We start from the raw sequence: 6,000 nt of genomic DNA, 5'->3' as shown, positions 1-6,000 counted from the left end.
GTTCTGATTCCCGAGAATTACCTGCCTGTTGTCTCTGCCTCGCACGTGGGTGTTGGTGACGGGATCGAGATGCCTGTTGGAGGCATGTAGTTTGCAGAGGTCAGCTTTCTTCTGTCCACGTTCATCTAGTACTTTTGTAATGAAAAGGAAAGAGATTGTTTGGGATTGAAAGTAAAGATTAAAACCAAAAGATTTTGTGTCTGACACTCTTCATGACATGCACTTACCTTTCTGAAGTCCCCAGCAGGGACACCACACAAGCCAGTCCAATACTCCAGACCAGGGCTCATCACACAGAGCTCCATGCAGTACTCGGGGCATTTGGCGGGGGCAGGGAGGCACTCCAGGGAGGGCTGAGCAGATGTCTTTGGACACTCCCAGCTTTTCCTTAGGTTCTAAACTGTGATGATCACCTCTTTGGCTTCTTTCCCGTGTCCCAGGTGTTAGGCTGCGAATTGTGCAGATGAAGAAGGGTCAAGATGTGGCTTCCACATAAAGTGACTTCTTGCACATTATAACAAGTTTCCTGTCAGCTGTCCTTCCTGCAGGGCCCTTTAAGGCCTCTCTCTTTCCATATCTGAGTCAAATTATCTGATCCTATCCCCTGTTTATAGACAAGGAAACTGATCGCTGGAGAAGGGATGGGGCTTTCCTAGGTGTCATTAAGTATAACTAATGACAAGCTGGTACAAAGAGCAGGCCTCACAAGCAAGGTACCTGCTCCTTTTTGCAACATCTCTTTCACTAATCACTTAGCTGCTGCTGGCATCACTTCAAGGCTATTGGGCTTTCATTCCAGATTCATCTGTTCTCAGCCTTGGACCAAATTCCCTTTACTTCATTTCAGCAAATGCTAAGACAAATGTCTATTAATAAACAGCCGTATTTATGACCTGGGGCAAATATGAACAGATTCGTGTTTCCTTTGTCCTGTGTAATTAGGATGAAACAGAGACCTTGCGGCTTGGTGAAACTGCCTTCAATCCTTTTTGGAATAAAGCCAAATGTAGGTAAATATACAAAATAGACACACGGTGGTCTTGTGACTTTTCCAAACTGAGAAAAATATGATTTCAGAAGAAACGTTGGATTTCTCTTTTGATTGTGGGTTTCCTGATGACACGGTTAACTTGTTCAAAGTCTAATTTTCTACCAGGTGGCTCTGTAAGGGCACAGCATTCTTGAGCCAGGGACAGAAAGGATGAATTGCTCCAGGCTTCCACCTGATGTGGAAATTCGGGCTATTTCCTCGGTGACACCGATGGCTGTTGCTCACAGTGCCCTGCTGCCCCCTGCTGGAGGCTCTGGGGACAGCTGTTCAGAGACCTGACGAGATTCTGACCCAGTGTGTGATCCCCTTCCTTTCTTTTGGTGATTTGGCCAGGTCCTCACTGCCTCCTGTTAACACAGATAATGGAGCAGGAGCTGAGGGTGCTCTGGACCTTTGCTCTGCCAAGCTCTCTCAAACCGAGGGCCCATTGTTGCTGGGCTGTGGAAGCACTCAGGTGAGAGTGAGCTGCAAAAGGACCTGCCGCTGTGTGGCCACTGGAGCACCTGCAAGGAGCACATGCCTGGTGGCCTCTGGAAAACTCTTTACTGTTATCTGTTTGGACAGGTAATTAGTAACGTGTTTGTTGGAAAGGAAGAGTGGAGGTGCTATTTACCTTTGTAATCAATCTTTGTTGACTTAATAGAGATTTCCAAATGGTACTTTATTCATTTTTAACAAGTTTTCTAATTGCAAAAGTAGCACATGGGAAAAATGAAAAAGAGATCAGAAGGAAAGTAAAAATCTTTTACAATCACAGCACACAGAGGCAACAACTCTTATCCTTTTTGTGGACGACATCTCTGTCTTTTCTCCCGTGCATGTATGTGTGATTTTAACCAAATCTGAATTACGCTGTCACTTTTCAAGAGGACTGGGGATTCTCATTCCACTTGGTTGACTAGTACTTAATCAAATTAAAGTAACTAACAGCTGCCTCTTCTGAGGTGATATTTTTTTAAACTTGCTTAATCAGGTTCAAAGCTGGCGGTGATTATTGTGAAACTCGTGGGATGAATTTCAGGTAACAGCAAACAGATGGGGAGATCAGAGGGGCGGAGAGACGGCCCTTTTTTCTGTTCACGTGACATCTCAATTGAATAGCTCCTCCCTCTCTGGAGGGCTCTCGTCGTGTGGGGCTCCTGTTGCTTCTGAGAAGGGCAGCCTGGCGAGCTCAGCTTGTACGGGCCTTTGTGACTGGCTGGGATGGGGCAGTGGAGTGGAGGACACTCAGGAGGAGGTAAGAGCCTCTGCAGCATCCTTGTGGACGTGTGGGGCCTGTGTGAGGCTTGGTGAGGTCTCTCCTGAGCTGACTTCTGTTTGCACCCAGCTCAGGGGCTCCAGGCTTCCCAGGAAGGACGTGGTTCCATTCTGATCCTCAGAGAAGGATGTAAGTGAAGGCAGGACAATGAGGGAGACAGTTGAGCTCAGCTTGTGAGCTCCCGCTCACAAGCAAGCTCCCGCTGAGCTTGTGGCTTTAGGGATGGTCACTGCCCAGCCGGCCCCAGCTGACAGCGCCGCCTCCAGGACAGGCTGGTGATGTGTCACAGTGAGACAGATGGTCTTCGCATCCAGTTTGTGTCTCTGGAGTTCAGTGCCAGGACATTCGGAGCCTCCTTTTGTCATACCATGGGAATGTATAATCTAGCTTCGGTGTCTGGAATTTTTGCTTTTGGTTGTAGTCGGTATCTTGAGCATCAAGAGGCTGGGAACTAAATGTCAGGAAATGGAACCTACCTCCAGTTCTTACTGAAATCCCCGTCTTCTCCAATGAACCCCACCCCCTCCACGACCCCCTCAATCCTTGGCTGTCTCCCCTTCCACACACGCTTTCTGATCCTTCCGATGTCCTGCTCTGTAGTACTTCGTTTTAAGTGGCCTTGAATTCTTGTTGCAAACAGGCAAGCTCTAACCTGTAGGTAACCATAGGGCTGTGTGCTGCGGTGACCTTCTAGGAGAGGAGTTCTTGGTCATTATTGTGTTGGGGACACTTTTGGTGTTATAGTGAACCTTTATTAGAATAAGGCTAATACATGTGTAAACAGGGGTCATACTAAAAAGCCTGGACCCGTTTATCAGGGCAGCTGGTTACTATTTACCAGCTTAGTTTGACTTCAGAAACCCCTTGGAATACTCATCAATTACAGCCTCATTGGTTCCACGTGCATCGCATATCAAATGCTTGCAGCAAAAAGCAGCCTCTCTCCACCTGACCCTCACAGTAGTGGCACCTGGTGTTCAGGGAAGGTATTTCCTGTCTTCCTAAGGAGCGAGTTGAGACTAGTCACTCTGGGAGAGGGTTGGCACGTGAGACTCCGCCTCTAATTCGATGCTTTCTCCTCTGTGTTCACCTTCTGGGAAAGAAGGGCTGTCAGTTCTTATCTCAGAACTCTGTCGTGTGACTGGAAGGCACACATGTCTACTGAAATTAAGTGAGTGTGGATGAAGAGATTATGTCCCTTCCCCTCCCTCTTGCATCTTTTTCTCCCATCTCCATCTCATCAGCAATCTCTGGTATGTGTGTGTTCACCAGAAATCGAGGTGCTTTTACTATTTAAAACTTGAGGGAAGATGACAACTGACACACGTTTCATGGTTCCTGGCACCAAAGTTCAGCAGTTTAAAGACTTTTCTGTGGAGGAGACCACAGATTGGTGCAGACGCTGGTTCAGGGCTCACCTCCCTGCTGGTTCAGCCAGCCCGATGGGAATAGACTATTTGTATGAGTGGTTGTGTGTGCTGGTTGATAGTCACATCCTCGCCTGTGTCCATACAACAGTATTTCTAAGAAGCCTACAGTGAACGGAACACACCGTCAACTGAGGGTTGTGGGTGGCACCCCATGTGAGGACCCCACGTGGGCAGCAGAGCTGGGCAGAGGTCCCAGGAGAGGCGGGGAAGCCAGGGCTGCCTGACTGCCTGCCTGCCAAATGTCCCTGAGGGCTTGTTCCTGCTCAAGTCTCGGGGATTGTAGGCTTGAGGTGGGAGACGTCCCGTATCTGACGGACCCAGAGAAGAAGGCAACAGGGAGGGAGGGAGAGGGGAACACTCCGGCCCAAAAGGAAACCACAGGGGCTTGGGGAAGTCAGGGCAGCAGGATGTTGGGGGTGAGAGTGGAAGAGGAAGTTGTAAAGGAGGAGGGAGAGCAGAGACTGACGAGGCTGTTTTTCCCTGAGCTAGTTCTTTTTGTTTGTTTGTTTTTTGGCTGCACTGGGCCTTCGTGGCTGTGTGGGCTTTTCTCTAGCTGCGGCGATCGGGGGCGGCTGTCTAGTGTGGCACACGGGCTTCTCCCGGCAGGGGCTTCTCTTGTTGCGGAGCACAGGCTCGCGGGCGCACAGGCTCCAGTAGTACACGTACTGGAGTACCGGAGTACCTCCGTGAGGTACACGGTCTCAGCAGGTGTGGCTCGTAGGCTCTAGAGCGTGGGCTTAGCAGTGGTGCACGTGGGCTTCATTCCTCCACTGCGTGTGGAGTCTTCCTGGACCAGGGGTTGAACCTGCACTGGCCCGTGGATTCTTACTGTATAACCAGGGAAGTCCCCCCTAAGCAAATTCCATGAGGTCATCATTCAAGTGTGCAAAAAACATTATTTTTTAAAAACTTATCACCTCTACTTCAAGTGTCTGTTCAAGTGATGGGAGAAAACAAAGCCACTAAGTAAAGAGAGACAGTGTCTTGTTAAGCACAGTCGTTCCAGGGTCTCCCGAGACCCAGCCTGGAGGCTCAGTGCAACATCATGACGTTGGAGGCAGGTCCACAGAGCTGTCTGCGCACGTGATGCCTGCTAAGAGGTCACTGGCCTCATCAGGACCACGTTCCTGCCTGGCGGTGGAGAGAGCCTTCAGGTCCACCAGGCCTGTTTCTCAGTTAACTTCCAGGCCCTTTTCAGGGAAATGCGGCTTCTCCCTCACGTTATCTGGAGCCACAGGCCACCTCAGGCTCTGCCCCAGCCACACCTGGCCTCCAGGTCCACTGTCCTGCTCCGTGCCGGGGTCTCTGGCATCGCTGCTCTCCTGGGCCCCTCCTGGAAAGTGAGGCCCAGAGCTCCTCTGCTGGCTGCGTGTCGATTTCCCTCTCTCCCTCCCTGCCTGGAGTGGGGCGCCTGTGCCACAGCCTCCCCCAGGATCTGACTGTGCCCACCCCCTGCACCTTCTTTTCCTCTCCCCAGGTCAGAACACTCCTCCCCGCTCCCTTGGTGGGAAGGGGAGAGGCAAACGTTCTTCCAGACCAGTCCTTCTGCCAAGACCTTGAACTTTAAAAGTTAAAAAAATACTCTAATTGTTTTGTTTCTCTTTGTATTTCCATTGTGGCATTACTTTCCTGTGGCTCAGAGGCCAAGTGTGGGCTTGGAAGGGCTGTGGAGAAAACAGACTGTGGAGCAAAAAAACACAAAAAATCACTTGATAATTCATACAAGGCCGGATTATGAACTTTAAACGCCCTAAGCCCTAAAAAAGATATGGCACCTCATGTTCTATAATCTAAAATAAAAGCAGCATTTAACAAGACAGCAGCTACTATTAAATAAAGAACCTCAAGGAGTCCTGATTTGCACCTCCCCCCCTTTTAAAAAAATACCAGATTCCTTCAAAAAACGTGTTTCGGTATCCTTGCTCCCTGGGCCTCTTAGCCCATGCCTCAGTCAGGTGATGGTGTGCCCCAGCGCTGATGGCATGTATCACGTCGTCTGCTAAGGGGTGGAGGAAGCAGATGGCAGAGCCCACAGGTGACACACCAATTGATGGCGGCTTCTCTGCTGAAGCACAGCAGTCACGCGAGAGCCAAGTGGCTGTTTGTTTCGGAGAGGTCACTGACTGCAGCCGAAGGCGAAGGCTGAAGGCAGGCAGGAAGCCTGAGTCTTGGTGGAATCAAGCTTCTGTCTTCCTGGCGACCAGGGCTAGACGTGGGGGAGCTGCAGCACGCCGTTGCATGTGTTAGTCAGCTGCTGCTGC

This window comes from Bos javanicus, chromosome 1, assembly GCF_032452875.1.
Source record: "Bos javanicus breed banteng chromosome 1, ARS-OSU_banteng_1.0, whole genome shotgun sequence".
NCBI classification, from domain to species: Eukaryota; Metazoa; Chordata; class Mammalia; order Artiodactyla; family Bovidae; genus Bos; species Bos javanicus.
The sequence above is the reverse complement of the archived record's forward strand: the minus strand, read 5'-3'. Positions refer to the sequence as shown.